The sequence below is a fragment of the Vulpes vulpes genome, chromosome 8 (assembly GCF_048418805.1).
Source record: "Vulpes vulpes isolate BD-2025 chromosome 8, VulVul3, whole genome shotgun sequence".
Lineage (NCBI taxonomy): Eukaryota > Metazoa > Chordata > Mammalia > Carnivora > Canidae > Vulpes > Vulpes vulpes.
In genome coordinates this window covers 43,192,295-43,210,296 of record NC_132787.1, presented here as the reverse complement: position 1 = coordinate 43,210,296, position 18,002 = coordinate 43,192,295, and the positions used below count along the sequence as shown (strand labels likewise).

Here is an 18,002-nt window from a genome sequence, read left to right as displayed (position 1 = left end):
CAGAACATTGAGAGCATCAGGAAAGCAGGGAAAAATAAATGGATGCACAACAATCAGGGCACAGCATTCAACAAAGGGCGGATGATTTTACTGACTACTCCCAGGTTCCAGCAAGAGGCCTACCCACAATCCTCAGAAGACACATTACCTGATGACAACCCCAACTAGGCCCCATCTAGTGGGGCCTGATGACAATCCCTACTAGTGTCCCTAGCACTCCACTATGCTCCTTCTCAATGAAACCAGCTCACACAAGGCACTGCAAAACATAGACAAGCAATCACAGATGGCTGGCTCAACACTCCTGGATTGAAAGAAGGTACATATAATCTTGAAAACATCAGGTCACTGCCCTGGGAAAAAATAAATGGGCACCTTTCAGCATAAACAAACTAACTGTTTTTAAGGAAGCTCAGTGAGCTACACGAGAGCACAGATAAACAACTCAACAAAATCAGGAAGATACACAAAACAAGAAGTTCAACAAAACGAAATCACAAGAAATAATCAAACATTAATTCTGGAGCAGAAGAATACAATTAATGAAACAAAAAATGCAATAGAAAGCTTTAACACGGGCAGCCCAGGTGGCTCAGCAGTTTAGCGCTGCCTTCAGCCCAGGGTGTGATCCTAGAGACCTGGGATTGAGTCCCAAGTCCGGCTATCTGCATGGGACCTGCTTCTCCCTCTGCCTGTGTCTCTACTTCTCTCTCTCTCTCTGTGTCTCTCATGAATGAATAAATAAAATCTTTAAAAAAAAAAAAAAAAAAGGCTTTAACAGCATATTTGATCAAGCACAGCAAAGAATCTCTGAACTCAAACACATATTTCAAATTATCACGTGAGAGAAGAAAAAAGAAAAATGAATTTAAAAAGTGAAAACACCTATAAGAATAATTTATGGGCTATGATCAAATGAAGCAATATACCCATTGTGGGAGTCCCAAAAAGAGAAAAGGGAGAGAAAAGGCAGAAAGTTTATTTAAAGAAACAATGAAACTTCCTAAATTATGGATGGATATAGACATCCAGATCCTTAAGGCTTGGAGGTCCCAAAACAGGGTAAGTCCTCAACTGATTACAAAACAACACATTATAACCAAAGTTCAAAAGTTAAAGACAAAGTGAAAAGTGTGAAATCAGAAAGAGAAACGCAACTCATAGCTACAAGGAAATCTCCTTTAAGGCAATAAGATTTATCAGCAGAAACGGCAGGCCAGAAGAAAACGAGATTACATTAAAAGCGCTAAAAGAAAATGCAGACAAAAACAAAAAAACTACAAGGGCGTCTGGGTGTCTCAGTGGTTGAGCATCTGCCTTTGGCTCAGTTTGTGATCCTGGGGTCCTAGAATGGAGTCCTGCATCAGGCTCCCTACGGGGAGCCTGCTTCTCCCTCCGCCTATGTCTCTGCCTTTCTCCGTGTCTCTCATGAATAAATAAATAAAATCTTTGGGGGGGGAAACAGTAATAGTAACAACAACAACAAAAACTACCTACACCAAGAATGCCGAGCAAAACAGTCCTTCAAAAACTAGAGATAAAGACTTTCTCAAACAAAAGCTGAGGGAGTTCCTCAACACACCTTCCTTACAAGAAATGCTAGAATTCTTCAAACTGAAATCAAAGGATACTAATTAATAACATGAAAACATGAAATTCTAACACTCACTGACAAAGTATATATTCAAATACAGACTAATACTGTACTGATGATGTGCACATCACTTGCAACTCTAATATAAAAGTTAAAAAAAACTATTAAAAAGACAGTCATTATGTAATAATAAAGGGGTCAACTCATCAAAAGGATATAAAAATTGTAAATACACATGCAACCAATATCAGAGAACTTAAATATATAAAGTAAATATTAACCAAGCTAAAAGGACACATAAATAGCAATACCCACTTTCAAAAATAGATCATCCCAACACAGTAAGCAAATACTGGGCTTGGAAAACACTTTAGACCAAGTAGACCTAATAGTTATGTATAGAACATTCCATCCAATAGCAGCAAAATACACATTCTTCTTAGGCACCCAGAAAACATTCTCTAGGATGGATCACATGTTAGGCCTCAAAATAAACCGTAACTAATGTAAAGGACTAAAAGTATACCTAGTATCTTTTCCAACCATAATGGTATGAAACTAGAAATCAACAGCAGGAGGAAAATGGGAACATTCAAAAAAAAATGCAGAAATTATATGCCAGGCCCCTGAACAACCAATAGGTCAAAACAAAAATCAAAAGAGAAATAAAAAAATATGCTAAGATAAAGATGGAAAAACAAATCAAAACTTCTAGTAAAAAGGGTTCTAAGAGGGAAGTTTAAACCAATAAATATCTACCTTGAGAAAAAAGAAAAATCTCAAATAAACAATCTAACTTTACACTTCAAGGAGCTAGAAAAAGAACAAACTGCTAACCAAAGTTAGCAGAAAGAAGTAAATAATAAGATTATTTTTATCTTTTTTAAAAAACTTTATTTGTACACACATATGGGGCAGAGGGGCAAGGAGAAGCAGACTCTCTGCCAAGCAGGGAGCCAGGCATCGGACTCAATCACAGGACTCCTGGATTATGACCTGAGCAAGGAAGGTGTTTAACCAACTGAGCCACCCGGGTGCCTGGGGTTTTGTTTTGTTTTGTTTTAAATATATTTTATTTTTTCATTTTAGAGAGAGAGAGCAAGCAAGAGCTGGGGAGGCAGAGGGAACAAGAGAAGTAAACTCCCCGTGAGCAAGGAGCCCAATGTGGGGCTCAATCCCAGGACCCTGGGATCAGGACGTGAGCCAAAGGCAAATGTTTAACCAAGTGAGACACCCAAGAATCCCTGTTTTGTTTTTAAGATAAAACTGACAAACCTTTGGATTGGCTAATCAAGCAAAAAGATTCAAATAAATCATATTATAAATGACAATGGAGATATTATAAATGATACTGAAGAAATGAAAAAGATCATAAAATACTACTATAAAGAATTACACTCCAACAAATTGGATAATCTGGAAGAAATGGATAAACGACAATCATACAACCTACCAAGACATAATCATGAAGAAAAAAAAATCTGGGCAGCCCGGGTGGTTCAGCGGTTTGGTGGCGCCTTCAGCCCAGGGCGTGATCCTGGAGACCGGGGATCAAGTCCCTTGTCGGGCTCCCTCCATGGGGCCTGCTTCTCCCTCTGCCTGTATATCTCTGCCTCTCTCTCTCTCTCTCTCTCTCTCTCTCTCTCTGGTCTCATGAATAAATAAATAAAATCTTTAAAAGACAAAAGAAGAAAAAGAAAAAAAATCTGAACAAACCATACCAAAAGAAGATTGAAACAGTAATCAAACATCTTGAACAAAGAAAAGCCTATGACCGGATGACTTGACTGGTGAATTCTATCAATAATTTAAAGAACATAGATGCAAAAATCCTCAACAAAATATTAGGAAACCTAATTCAACAGCACATTTAAACAATCACATAACATGATAAAGTCAAATTTATACCTGGGATGCAAGGAACAGTTCAACATATGCAAATCAACAAATGTATTATATACCAGTTAACAAGATCAGTATGATCACAGTTCATATGACCATCTCAATAGCTAACATCTCAATAGCTAATGACAACCTTACACCATATTCAATGATAAAATGCTAAAAGCTATACATCTAAGATCAGGAACAAGACAAAGATGCCAATTCTCACCCCTTCTATTCAATATAGCATTGGAAGTCCTAACTAGAAGATTTGGGCAAGAAAAAGAAAAGGCATCCAAATTGGAAAAGAAGTAAAATCTCTATTTGCAGATGACATGATCTGATATAGAAAAGAACCCAAAGGGACACATGGGTGCTTCAGTCAGTTAAGCCTTGGGCTCAGGTCCTGATCCCAGGGTCCTGGGATTGAGCCCCGTGTTGGGCTCCCCGCTCAGCTGGCAGTATGCTTCTCCCTCTCTCTCTGCACCTCCCACCCTTCACCCTGTGCTCTCTCTCTAGCTCAGATAAATAAATATTATATAATTATTTATTAATTAAATATTATATTTAATTATAAATAAATATTTTTTTAAAAGAGAAAAAGACCAAAAAAACCAAAGACAAAGACAAGACAAAACCAAGACAAAGAAACCAAAGACTTCACCAAAAAATTTTAGAATAAACAAATTCAATAAATATGCAGACACAAAACCAATATACAAAAATTGCACTGAACCATCCAAAAAAAATAAAAAAGCAATCTTTTACAATAGCTTTAAAAGGAATGAAATTTAAAACTAATAAAAATTTTTAAAAATAAATAATAAAATTTTAAAAATAAAAGAATGAAATACTTAGAAATAAATTTAACCAAGGAACTGAAAGATCTATACACTGAAAAGTCTATGATACTGATGAAAGAAACTGAAGACAACACAAATAAATGGCAAGTTATTCCATGCTCATGAATTGGAAGAATTAACAATGTTAAATGTGCATACTACTCAAAGCAATCTACAAATTCAAGGCAATCCCTACCAAAATTCCAGTGACATTTTTCAAGAAATAGAGGGGGGAAAGGTACTAAAATCCATATGGTACCAAAATGAATTCCAAGTAGTCAAAGTAACCTTGGGCTAAAAGAACAAAGCTGAAGGCATTACACGTCTTGATTTCAAAATCTATTACAAAGCTACAGTATTGGCATAAAGAGTCATAGACTAATGGAACAAAACAGAGAGTCCAGAAATAAACCCATACATCTACAGTCAACTGATCTTCAACAATGGTGGCAAAAACACATAATGAGGAAACAATAGTCTCTTTAATAAATGGTGTTGCGAAAACTGGCTATTCACATGCAAAAGAACAGAACTGGACCATTATCTCACACAAAAATCAACTCAAAATAAATTAGACTTAAATGTAAGACTTGATGTTGTAAAACCTAAAGAAACCTAAAGAAAAAACGGGGAAAAGTTTCTTGACATTAGCCCAGGAATGATTTTTTGCATAGGCCCCCAAAGCAAAAGTAATCAAAGCAAAAAGATGGTGGGATTACATTAAACTAAAAAGCTTCTGCACAGCAAAGAAAACAATCAGCAGAGTGAAGAGACAACCCACAGAAAGAGAGAAAATATTTGCAAACCATACATCTAATTAGGGGTAATATTTGAAATACACAAGTAACTCAACTCAACAGCAAAGAAACAAATAATTCAAACTAAAAAATAAGCAAAGGATCTGAGAAGACACATCTTCAAAGAAAACACATAAATGGCAACAGGTATATGAAAAGATGCTCAATATCACTAGTTATCAGGGAAAGCAAATCAAACCCAGGAGATATCACCTCACACCTGTTAGAACAGCTATTACCAAAAAGATAAAAAGTAACATGAACTGATGAGGATGATCCAGCAATCCCACTTCTGGATATACAGCCAAAAATGAAAGGATATCAGGATCGCAAAAAGATGTCTGCACTTCCATGTTCATTGGAAGCATTATTCACAATATATTCATGGGAAAAACCAGTGTCCACTGACAGATGAATGAATAAAGAAATTAGGATACATAGTATCCCATTACACACAGGCATAGCACTAAAAGATGGAAATCCTGCCACTTGCATCAACATAAACTGAAGGATATTATGCTAAGTAAAATGAGCCAGACACAAATTGACAAATACTGCATAAACTCACTTATATGTGGAATCTTAAAAAGTCAAACTCAAAAAAACAGGAAGTAAATTGGCAGTTGCCAGGGGCTAGGTAGTTGGGACATGGAAAAACTGAAGAGTACAAAGTTTCAGTAACACAGGATGAGTAATTTCTGGAGATCTAATATACAGCATGGTGACTACAGTTAATAATGCTCTACTGTATACTTGCTATCTACTAAGAGGGTAAATCTGAAGTGCTTTCAGGGCCAAATAAAAAGGGAGGGGGAGATAACTGTAAGGTGACGGATATGTTAATTATTTGTTTGCAGTAACCACTTCACAATATATATATGTGCATATACATATGTATGTGTATATGTACATATGTATATCAATCAAATCATCCTATTCTCCTGAATTATATATAATGTTTTATTTGTCACTTTAAGCCTCAGTAAAGGGCAGCCCAGGTGGCTCAGTGGTTTAGCGCCACCTTCAGCCCAGGGCGTGATCCCGGACACCAGGGATGAAGTCCCACGTCCGGCTCTCTGCATGGAGCCTGCTTCTCCGCCTCTCTCTCTCCTCTCTGTGTATTCTCATGAATAAATAAATAAATAAATCTTAAAAAAAAAAAAAAAGCCTCAGTAAAGCTAGAAAGATCAGGGAAGGAATCTACATAGCAGTACTATTCACAATGGCCAAAAAGTTTGAACAACAGATGAATGGATACACAAAATGTGGTATAATCGTAATATAGAATATTCTCCAGCCATAAAAAGAAATGAAATTCTAGGGCAGCCCGGTGGCTCAGTGGTTTAGTGCTCCTTCAGTCCAGGGTGTGGTCTTCAAGTCCCAGGATCAAGTCCCACATCAGGCTCCCTTGCAAGGAGCTTGCTTCTCCCTCTGCCTGTGTCTCTGCCTCTCTCTCTCTCTCACTCTCTTTCTCTATGTCTCTCATAAATGAATAAAAAAAAATCTTTAAAACAATGTGATATAAACTAATTTTTAATTAGGTAAAGCATAATTTACCTGTCACAGTAGCCAAAAAAAAGTTATTGAAATTTGTAATTAATTGAAGATCATTGAAATTTGTAAATACACAGTTTTAATTTGCTTCTACCCCAAACCTTTAATTAAGGTAAAAAAAAAAATATCCCTTTGAGTTATGATTTACACTCTTCCATTCTGTGCTTTGTCTCCTTAAAGAGGTGCTAATGATCAGCAAATTGACCAGGAAATTTTGTAGTTAAAGAAATAAAAAGCTAAGAATTTAAGTAATCTGAAACCCAGGTCATCAAATGTTAGCTATAAACAATATAGAGGGCTCATCAAGTGTTTCTGCTGTAACAGTACTGATTAAATAGTCCTTTCAAAAAATTTGTCTCTTAGGATTTTGAGTAAAAGTCACTACTCAAGGTAAAGACCTACTAATTATAATTTTTCCTGCCTAAGCTCTAGTAAGAAAACTTTAATACCCATAACTATAGTGACTATGATTATGTGAAGTCCTAGAGGTATATCCAATTATCTCTAGAGATGCCTTGGAATTTTCCCAAACAACTTAGCTTAGCTTTAAATTAGCTTAAAATGTAAACAAGAATCACAATGCACTTTCAGAAATGGGGACATACTATATACAGGTACACAGCAGTTGCTTAAATGATATATAATACTCTTTCCTCCACATTTTTTTATTTGTTCTTTTCCAATGTGCCTCAGTTCTTAGCTAAGGATCCTAGGATGAATAGTACCACTAAACAAGGTGGTATTCCTATCGTGTGAATTCAGCTTTGTTTCCTATTCATCCATTCACTCACTCATTTCTTTTTTTTTTTTTAAGATTTTATTTATTTATTCATAGAGACAGAGAGAGAGAGAGAGAGGCAGAGACACAGGCAGAGGGAGAAGCAGGCATCATACAGAGAGCCTGACATGGGACTCGATCCAGGGTCTCCAGGATCATGCCCTGGGCTGCAGGCGGCGCTAAACCACTGCGCCACCGGGGCTGCCCACTCACTCATTTCTTTAAATTAAAATTTACTATATGCCAAATTTTGTGCTTTTCCCTGCCTTCTCACTACAGTCTTACTACAAGGCAAGAAATAGTTATATAGATGACATTTCTTTCTCCTAAGAAGTAAGTAGAAGCAATACAATATACAGCAAAAAAACAAAATACAGGATTTTGGGGGAGAATGGAAACTAAATTTGGAAGTCAACTATTCAGGATAGGATAAGAAAATAACTAGAAGCTATTAAAAGCAAACATTACTCAAAAAACAAAAAAGCATATAGTAATATATATATCACTTTCTATGCTTATCATTCTAAAGAAAAAAACTATAAAAAAGATTGTCTAATTATGATTTCTAAACTACTAATAAAGGAAAAACATTCCAAGTCAAAAAATCTAGGAACTTAAACTTTCTCCAAAAACTAATACACAAACAATACATGAAAGCCAATATTCAAATATTTATTATAGTATAATACCAGGAATCAAAAAACCAACCTCTGTCTAATAAAACCTCCAGCACATTCTTGGGATAACAGAGAAGACATAGTCCTGAGGCACAATATTTTTATCTATATCATGATGATCTACTGCAAGTTCCAAAAAGAAATTATGAGTGGAGGAGAAAAAAAGATTTAGATAAAGCACAGAACAAAAGTATTAAAACTATGAACTGCCCCACTGTGCTTAAACAAATGATTGTCTAGTGAGGAAGAGTGAAAATAGGAAAAGTACTTGGAACTAGGTTTTAATTTGCTCTAAGATTCTTAACAGTAAAAGGGAGTAATGTAGGAGATGGAAAGTAAGACTTCTGAGTATCATTATGTCAGTCAGAATAATCTTTATTCTACTTACACGGGAAAATTTTCATTGATCAAGATGCTATGCGAGCACCTGGGTGGCTCAGGTGGTTAAGTGTCTGCCTTTGGCCTCGGTCATGATCCTGGAGTCCCAGGATTGAGCTCCATATGGGGACTACGCCCCACATCAGGCTCCCCACTCAGCAGGGAGTCTGCTTCTCCCTCACCCCACTCTCTTCTCTCTCACTCTCTTGCTCTAACTAAATGAATTTTTTTTTTTAAGATTTTATTTATTTATTCATGAGAGACACAGAGAGAGGCAGAGACAGAGGCAGAGGGAGGAGAAACAGGCTCCATGCAGGAGCCCAATGCGGGACTTGATCCTGAAACTCTGGGATCACATCCTGGGCTCAACTGCTGAGCCACCCAGGAGTCCTCAATTTTTCAAATCTTACACCTCCTCCTATTACAAGGCTCCTCCTTCCCAATGTCTACATTAAATATCCTCTTACTCGGGCGCCTGGGTGGCTCAGTTAAGCGTCTCCTTCGATTCAGGTCATAATCCCAGGGTCCTGGAATCAAGCCTCACATCAGGTTCTGCTCAGCAGGAAGCCAGCTTCTCCCTCTCCTCGGCCTGCTGCTCCCCCTGCTTGTGCTATCAAATAAATAAATAAATATCCTCTCATTGAGTGAATTATTATGCCTACAATGTTCGTTGTAAAAGAGACTCATTTTCTGTATAAGATCATTTAAGCATAAGTTCTACTACTTTTCTTTTTAGAAAATACATTCTCACAAAATAATTTTTCTGTAGGCAGACTTACTTTTAAGTTTGCTAAGGCTATGTTCTCAGAAGACAATAATAGATGTTCTATAGATGATCAAATATGAAACTATAAAACTACAGACTTACAAGAGAGACTTGGCCTTACATGCTCTAGGAGCAGACTCAAGGAGTCACTAATTCTGTCCAAAAGAGATGTCGAAGGTCTATAAAAGGGGTTTGACAATCACAACAGATGAAAAGTATTCATAAAGGTACAAAGAAAATAGCATATGCAAACAAGGACTGCAAGGTGTGTTCAGAAATTAAAGAACAAGGGGCAGATTAAAAATATACTAGTAAAGAAAAATCAACATCTGAATGATTGATTAAATAAGGGTCAATGAAGAATATAAAAAAAATCAGATGACTCAGGTTTTCTGCTTAAGTGGAGTGTATTTAGAGTATGGCATTCACTGAGATAAAAGGATGATAAAGGGGACAATAATATGGAACCAGAATGAACTTGTTTTTGGAAAGGAAGTTTGAGATGACAAATATTCTGTTGACATTAGGAAACACATTCATTTGTGTTTCCTTAATGAAAATAAGCTTGAAAAAAGAACTGGGTATTATCAGTATATAAAGTGATGTACTAAATGGTTAGCCTGGGCAGCCCCGGTGGCGCAGCAGTTTAATGCCGCCTGCAGCCTGGGCTGTGATCCTGGAGACCTGGGATCGAGTCCCACGTCAGGCTCCCTGCATGGAGCCTGCTTCTCCTTCTGCCTGTGTCTCTGCCTCTCTCTGTGTCTCTATGAATAAATAAAATAAAAAATCTTGTAAAAAATTTTTAAAAAAATAAATGGTTAGCCTAACAGTGGTCAAAATCCTTTATAAAGAAAAAAAAGTGGGCAGCCCGGGTAGCTCAGCAGTTTAGCACCACGTTCAGCCAATCTCTCCATGTGACCCTGGAGACCCAGGATTGAGTCCCACATCAGGCTCTCTGCCTGCTTCTCTCTCTGCCTGTGTCTCTGCCTCTCTTTCTCTGTGTGTCTCATGAATAAAATAAATAAAATCTTTAAAAAAAAAGAAAAAAAGCTATGAAGCACCTGAGTGGCTCAGTCGGTTAAACATCCAACTTTTGATCTCAGCTCAGGTCTTAATCTCATAGTGTGAGTTCAAGTCCTGCACTGGGCTCCACATTGGGCATGGAATTTACTTTAAAAAAAAAAAAAGTGAAGAAGTGAGGAGGGACAAAAATGAAATGAAGACTCCAGGAGAATACCAAATATTTCATGATGAAGTCAAGACTAGAACCTAGATCTCTTGACTCCCAGTCAAATGTACCAAGTTGCCTTCCTAATGGGAAAGCAATGGAATGGAAAAGTTTAAATTCTCACTTCTTAGACTTCACTTTCCTTTAAAATAATACTGCATTAAATTATTACATTGCTTAAAAGTACCATGGTTACTTAAATGTACCTCAAGCAATTTTTTCTACCTAAAGAAATTGCTAACTTAATTGTCTGACATCAGCTCTAGTAATAAACTCTATTGCAGGAAAAGTATTCTTAGGAAATCAAGTTTGTATGTTCTATGAGGGCAAGGATTTTTGTTCACTGCTGAAATCTAAACTGCAACAGACACAGTAGACATTCAATATAGGTTGTTTGAATGAATTAATGAATGAACGTCCCATTCTCTAGGGGGACAAAAGGAAAGAAGGAATTAAAATTATTTATACTTAATCGTAGTTCAACTGGGCTTGTCAAGATGGATTATATTAGTAAAATGTATTACTTCACCTATTTCATAATTTTGATTTTTATGTTGCCCTCAATTTTAAAAGAGCAGGAAAGATGTGGAAAACAGTATGGTAGTTCCACAAAAAAATTAAAAACAGAAATACTACAGGATCTAGCAATTCTATTTCTGGGTATACATGCAAAAGAATTGAAAGCAGGGTCCGCAGAGACATTTATACACTCATGCGTATAACACAACATTACTTATAACAGCTAATATATGGAAGCAACCCAAGTCTCTATCAATGGATGAGTCAATAATATAGTCTATACATAAAATAAAATACTATTTAGCCTCAATAAGGAAGGAAATTCCAGGGCACCTGGGTGGCTCAGTCAGGTAAGTGACCAACCCTTGCTTTCGGCTCAGGTTGTGATCTCAGGGTCATGGGATCAAGTCCTGAGTTGGGCTCCATGCTGAGCGTGGAGTCTGCTTAGGATTCTCTCCCTTTCCCTCTGCCTTTCTCTCTATTCATGCACACACTCTCTTTCTCTCAAATGAATCAATCTTAAAAAAAAAGAAAAAAAGGAAGGAAATTCTGGCACAAGCTACAACCTGGATGAACCTCGGCATTATGCTAAATGAAATAAGCCAATCACAAAATACGAAGACTGTATGATTCTACTTATATGATATAACTTAAGTAGTCAAAATCATAGAAAGTAGAATGATGGTTGCAGGGTTTGGGGGTAGGAGAGAACAGGGAATTATTGTTTAATGGGTATAGAGTTTTTGTTTTGCGAGATAAATGGTTCTAAAGATGAATGGTAGTGATGGCTGCATAACATGAATGTACATGACTGCACACTTTAAAAGTGCATAATAACAAAAGAAAGTAAATTTTATATGTATTTTACAATTTTTTCAATTGAGAGAAAATGCCAATCTCAAAGTTACATACTGTATGAATCCATTTTTATAACATCCTTGAAATAATAAAAATAAAGAAATGGAGAACAGACCAGTGATTGTCAAAAGTTAAGGCACAGGCATGAGAAAAAGTGGGTATGGGGCATTTGGGTAAACTCAGTCAGTTAAGCATGACTCTTGGGTAGCCCGGGTGGCTCAGCGGTTTAGTGCCGCCTTCAGCCCAGAGTGTGATCCTGGAGCCCCGGGATCGAGTCCCAGCATGGAGCCTGCTTCTCCCTCTGCCTGTGTCTCTGCCTCTCTCTCTCTCTCTCTCTCTCTCTCTCATAAATAAATAAAATCTTAAAAAAAAAAAAAAAAAAAAGCATCTGACTCTTGATCTCAGCTCAGACCTTGATCTTAGGGCTGTGAGTTCAAGCCCTGCACTGGGCTCCATGCTGGGGATGGAGCCTACTTTAAAAAAAAAAAAAAAAAAAGAAAGAAAGAAAGAAAGAAAGAAGAAAGAAAGAAAGAAAGAAAGAAAGAAAGAAAGAAAGAAAGAAAGAATGAATAAGTGGGTATGGCCATAAATGGGCACCTTGGGGTAAAAGAATTGTTCTGTATCTTGAAAATGCCAGTATCATGATTATAATATTGCACTGTATTAATTTTCTAAGATTTTACTACCGGTAGAAACTAGGCAAAGCATATGGGGGAATCTCTCAACATCATATCTTACAACTGCACATAAATGTACAATTATCTCCAAATGAAAAGTTTAATGAAAAAAAAAGAAGGGCACCTGGGTGGTTCATCTTGATCTCAGCTCAGGTCTTGGTCTCAGAGTCGAGTTCAAGCCCCATGTTGGGCTCCACACTGGGCATGGAGAAAGAAAGAAAAGAAAGAAGAGAAAGAAAGAAAGAAAGAAAGAAAGAAAGAAAGAAAGAAAGAAAGAAAGAAAGAAAGAAAGAAAGAAAGAAAGAAAGAAAGAAAGAAAGAAAAGAAAGAAAGAAAGAAAGAAAGAAAGAAAGAAAGAAAGAAAGAGAGGGAAGGAAGGGGAAGAAAGAAGAAAAGAAAAGAAAAGAAAAGAAAAGAAAAGAAAAGAAAAGAAAGAGAAAGAAAGAAAAGAGAGAGCAAGCAAGGCAAGCCCAGCTCCACAGCTTTAAACGTAATACTCCACAACAAAAATTCCAATTCAAGGAGTGGAAAATTATGCACACAGCTTCCAATAAACATGTATACCACAATGCTAATAGCACCTGGGTAATAATAATTTCTAAAAAATAAAAGCTCATCCATACATTTTACCAAATGATGATAATGGTAATAAAAACGACAGTGACAAGTTCCTCAAAAAGTTAAACACAGAATTACTGTGATTCGGCAATACTACTCCGAGATATACAGCCAAAATAATTGAAAGCAGGGATTCAGATATTTGTATACCAACACTCCCAAAAGCCAAAACATAGTAACTCTACTAGTATCCATGGACAGATGATACAAAGACCGATTAAGCTACCAATGATAAAAGAGCCCCCCCGCAAAAAATTTTTTTAATGATAACAAAAGAGAATGAAGTTCAGATTCATGCTACAGAATGATCACAGGTAGAACATTATCAGGGCTAGTCACAGAGAGTAAAGGGAAGTTATTGCTAATGTTTAATTTTTGTTTTAGGTGATAGAGAAGTTTTGGGATACTGGTGTTGGCTACATAACATTGTGAATGTATTTAATATTTAATACTCCTGAAGTGTAAACTTAAAAATGGTCAAAATGGTAAGCTACATATGTATATTTTATCACCACAAGAAATATGGTAATAGCAGCTATAACTTATTTTGTGTTTTACCATATGCCAGGCACTGTGTCTTTTAAAGAATATATAAGAATTAACTCCGTAAAAACCCTATTATATGCATATTATCAATCCCCACTTTATAGATGAGGAAATAAAGCAAGACAGTCTGTATAACTAACATACAACTAGTAACTGGTGAGTTAGAATTTGAATCCAGTCAGTCTCACTCCTGGTGCTCTTAACTTAGCTACTTCTATAATTTTATTAATAAATGATTAATAACAGCAAAGAAAAGCTAAATCCGCTGATCATTATTTGAGGAATAAATGAAAAAAGGTAAATTTTTTTAAGATGTTATTTATTTATTCATAGAGACACACAGCCACCGGGGCTGCGCAAAAGGTAAAATTTTTTAAAAGTAAAATTACGGGCAGCCTATGTGGCTCAGCAGTTTGGTGATGCCTTCAGCCCAGGGTGTAATCCTGGAGACCTGGGATCAAGTCCCACATCGAGCTCCCTGCATGGAGCCTGCTTCTCCCTCTGCCTGTGTCTCTGCCTCTCTATAATCTTTAATAATAATAATAATAATAATAATAACCCCATTCCACTAATAGTTGATTTTTATCCACTATATTTTACTTCACATTGAAGTCTGAAAGAAGTAGTAATAAGGGATACAACATAGCAATATCTGGGCAGCCTGGGTGGCTCAGCGGTTTAGCGCCACCTTCAGCCCAGGGCATGATCCTGGAGTCCCAGGATTGAGTCCCAGGTCAGGCTCCCTGCATGGAGCCTGCTTCTCTCTCGGCCTGTGTCTCTGCCTCTCTCTCCTCTCTGTGCATTCTCATGAATAAATAAATAAAATCTTAAAAAAAAAACAAAAACATAGCAATACTTCATGTAGAACATTTGGTACCACTCAGGTTTCCAATGAAGGAAAAAGCATGAACTTGATAACAAATCTCAGGATAACAGAAATCTTGTTAACCATGCACCAACGTCATAGGCATACTTCAGTGTGCAATGACAGACCACACTAGAATAGTTTCCATATACAACTTTAAGTCACTCTGAAATTAGCTACTTTCACCTTAGAGGAAGTCAACAAAACCGTAGAACGTATTTTGCAGCCCATCCTCTACTACTGAATAATCTAATTATAGAACTAGAAAGTGATGCCACTAGATTTCAACTATTACATTCTATGCACTGTGTCCCAACTAACACAAAGAGACATCACACTATTGGCTCTCAGAATGTGAAAACTTAACATCCTAATTTTTAACAACAAAGGTCCATGGCAGATAAGAAGTTAATCTGTAAAAAAACTAACAATCTCTACTTCATATGTCGTTGTGAGAACTGAATAAGCTAACAAAGCCCCAAGAATTAATTTAAATCATGCCCTATGAGGTTAGTGATAGACTGGGATCTTTGGTGAGAAAGCCTAGCCAAAATACCACATGCCAAAAAAACAAAAACAAAAACAATAACAAAATACCACATGCCAAGTAGTGGTAGTCATACTTGAAGATTCAGAAGCTTCTGATCACAACAAACACTAATAACAAGCAATTTAAAAACCACCTTAATGTCATTTCATCCTCAATTTCTACATTCTCTTTGCTATTTTTTATTTGGAAGATGACATACCTACAGTATAAAAAAGGATTAACTAAGTATAAATTTAACTTTTAAAATATATGGCTGAAGCCCTAGCTCACAATCATATGATGAACTGGAAAATTATGGAAATACAACAAATAAACAAAAATACCTAATCTTCTTTCATTAAGCAATATAAAGAATAAAGCCAAATACAAGATTTCAAAATATGTGCCAGATTCAATGCTTTATGTTACCAAGTGAAAAACATTCAATATGTTCTTAAAGGTCTCTAAGGATGGTGATCTACAAGGGTTTCTTTAAATGTTCAATAGTCTGTAAGATCTAGAAATTAATTCTATTTAGAGTGAATGTCAAAAGACATCATCTATTTTAGTTCTCCACAATAACATCCACTACTTTACTACAAATATTTATTAATTCAATATTTGACTAATCCAGGTTAAATAATTCTTATTCAGGGTCACCTGCCTGGCTCAGTCAGTTAATCCCAGGATTGTTAAGTTTGAGCCCCACGATGGGTGTAGAGATTGCTTAAAAATAAAATCTTTAAAAACCCAATAACAATTATTGGGGCTCCTGGGTAGCTCAGTCAGTTAAGTATCTGCCTTCAGTCCAGATCATGATCTCAGGGCCCTGGAATGGAGCCCTGCATCAAGCTCCCTGCTCAGCCTCTCTCTCTGCCATTCCCCCTGCTTTTATGCACCCGCTCTCTTTCTGTCAAATAAAGAAATAAATGAAAGAAAGAAAGAAAGAAATTATTTCTTATTTGCTAAACTTTCCATAAAGAATCCATCTTCTGATTTCTCATCATTTCCTGGAGACTATGCTAGAACTAGTCCACAGTTTTTTCTGTGGACTATGCTAGTCCACAGTTTTTTCATATCATACCTAGCATAAGAAACTGAAAATCAGTTACAATATTAATAAAATGCTTACATAAATTACAGGAATTACCATGTGGTGATACAACATATACCTGTAAAACATTATTTAAGCGTCAAAGAGCATTATTATCCTGTAATAAAGTTTCTGCTAAATTTCTGAGTTGTATAATTTTATTTTTTTTTAAAGATTTTATGTATTTATTCATGAGAGAGAGATGAGAGAGAGAGAGAGAGAGAGAGAAAGAGGCAGAGAGACAGGCAGAGAGACAGGCAGATGGAGAAGCAGGCTCCCCACAAGGTGCCCGATGCGGGACTCGATCCAGCATCCTGGGATCACGCCCTGGGCCAAAGGCAGACACTCAACCGCTGAGCCACCCAGGTGTCCCAGAGTTGTATAATTTTATTAAGAACTATAATTAGGGGATGCCTGGGTGGCTCAGCGGTTGAGTGTCTGCCTTCGGCCCAGGGCGTGATCCTGGGGTCCCAGGATCAAGTCCCACATCAGGCTCCCTGCAAAGCCTGTTTCTCCTTCTTCCTATGTCTTTGCCTCTATCTCTATGTCTCTCATGAATAAATAAAATGTTTTTAAAAAGAACTATAGTCAGCTTTTTATATTAAATAACCTAACAATTAGCTACATGATTCGTACTGTTACCTATCAAAGTTTCTTGTTTCACAAAAAAGGATATCAAGAAAAGATTCTCCCAAAGAATCTGTGACAATTTACAGCTTATAAAGAATTTTCACATCTTTCATCTTGTAATCTTTTAAAAAACTCGTAGATGGGACTTGAACAAATTCATAAAAATTTAAAGGGCATTTTGGTATATCAAAAAGTACCCTATATGGGATATCAAAGTGAGTACAATTACAGGTTCCATCGCCTTGTAAATTCTTGAATTGTCACTTAACTTTCTTAGACTAAAATCTCTCATGTCACAAAAGGAAAAGTATCATTTATCTCAAAACTATACAGATGACTGGGTAAGGTACATAAAATAATCTTTAGAATGCACTCAAATAATAACTGCATCCAAGCTAGGCCTTACATATAGACACAACTATTTTTCTGCTTCCCTTAAACAGGAAAATGTCTCAAAGAGGAGTCTATGGTTGCTGTCTCCATTCCCCAACCTCACTCTCGCACTCCATCCTCAAACCTTTCTACAACCTATCTTCTATTTCCACTGAGCCTACACTTAACAAAGTTGAAATCCTCACCAAATCTAGCAGATACAAGTCAGTGCCAAATATTTATCTCTCACTGAACCCCATAACCTAGAACTACTATTACTTACCACCAAGTATAAAAACTCTACACAGATGTCTAATTGGCACCTCAAACTTAACAGAACTCATGATTTTCCACAAAACCTCTTCTCCCCTCCAGAATTACCTATTCCAGTTAAAATACACTACCAATCTTCTAATTGCATTAAGTCCCAGGATTTCTCTCACTGGTCATAATTCAGTCAGCAGGTCCTACTAATTAATTCAGTCTTCAAAACACAGCCCAAATCTACCCATTTCTCTCTTCTATTATGTTCTGGTTCAAGCCAGAAATTAAAATCTCTCTCACCCATCCTAAATACAATAGCCTATAAAGATCTCCTTGGTTCCATCTTTGTTACCCAACTATCCTCACTCCTTATCCTCAGAATCCAGAATCTACTCCCCAAACACAGCAGTCATAGTGATCTTCATCAAGAGGCACTCCCTTGCTTTGAGTTCTTCAATAACTTTCTTTTATAACTAAGAAATCTTTACTATGGTTTACAAAACCTTAAATGACTTAGCCCCTACCTCTGGCCT

At 36.6% G+C, this 18,002-nt stretch overlaps 1 protein-coding gene across 6 annotated transcripts in view; it reads right to left on the bottom strand.

Annotated features, from left to right (window-relative positions):
- Nucleotides 1-18,002, bottom strand: part of ADIPOR2 (adiponectin receptor 2) — a 138,062-nt gene that overhangs the window by 61,104 nt on the left and 58,956 nt on the right. Inside the window, exon 1 of one of the 6 annotated variants that reach the window (XM_072766335.1) lies at nt 8,972-9,109. The exons of the other annotated variants lie outside the window; for them this stretch is intronic. The gene's annotated coding sequence lies outside the window, so the exon portion shown is untranslated. Of the gene's footprint in view, nt 1-8,971; nt 9,110-18,002 lie in introns of those variants that run through there. 6 annotated transcript variants of the gene reach the window in all.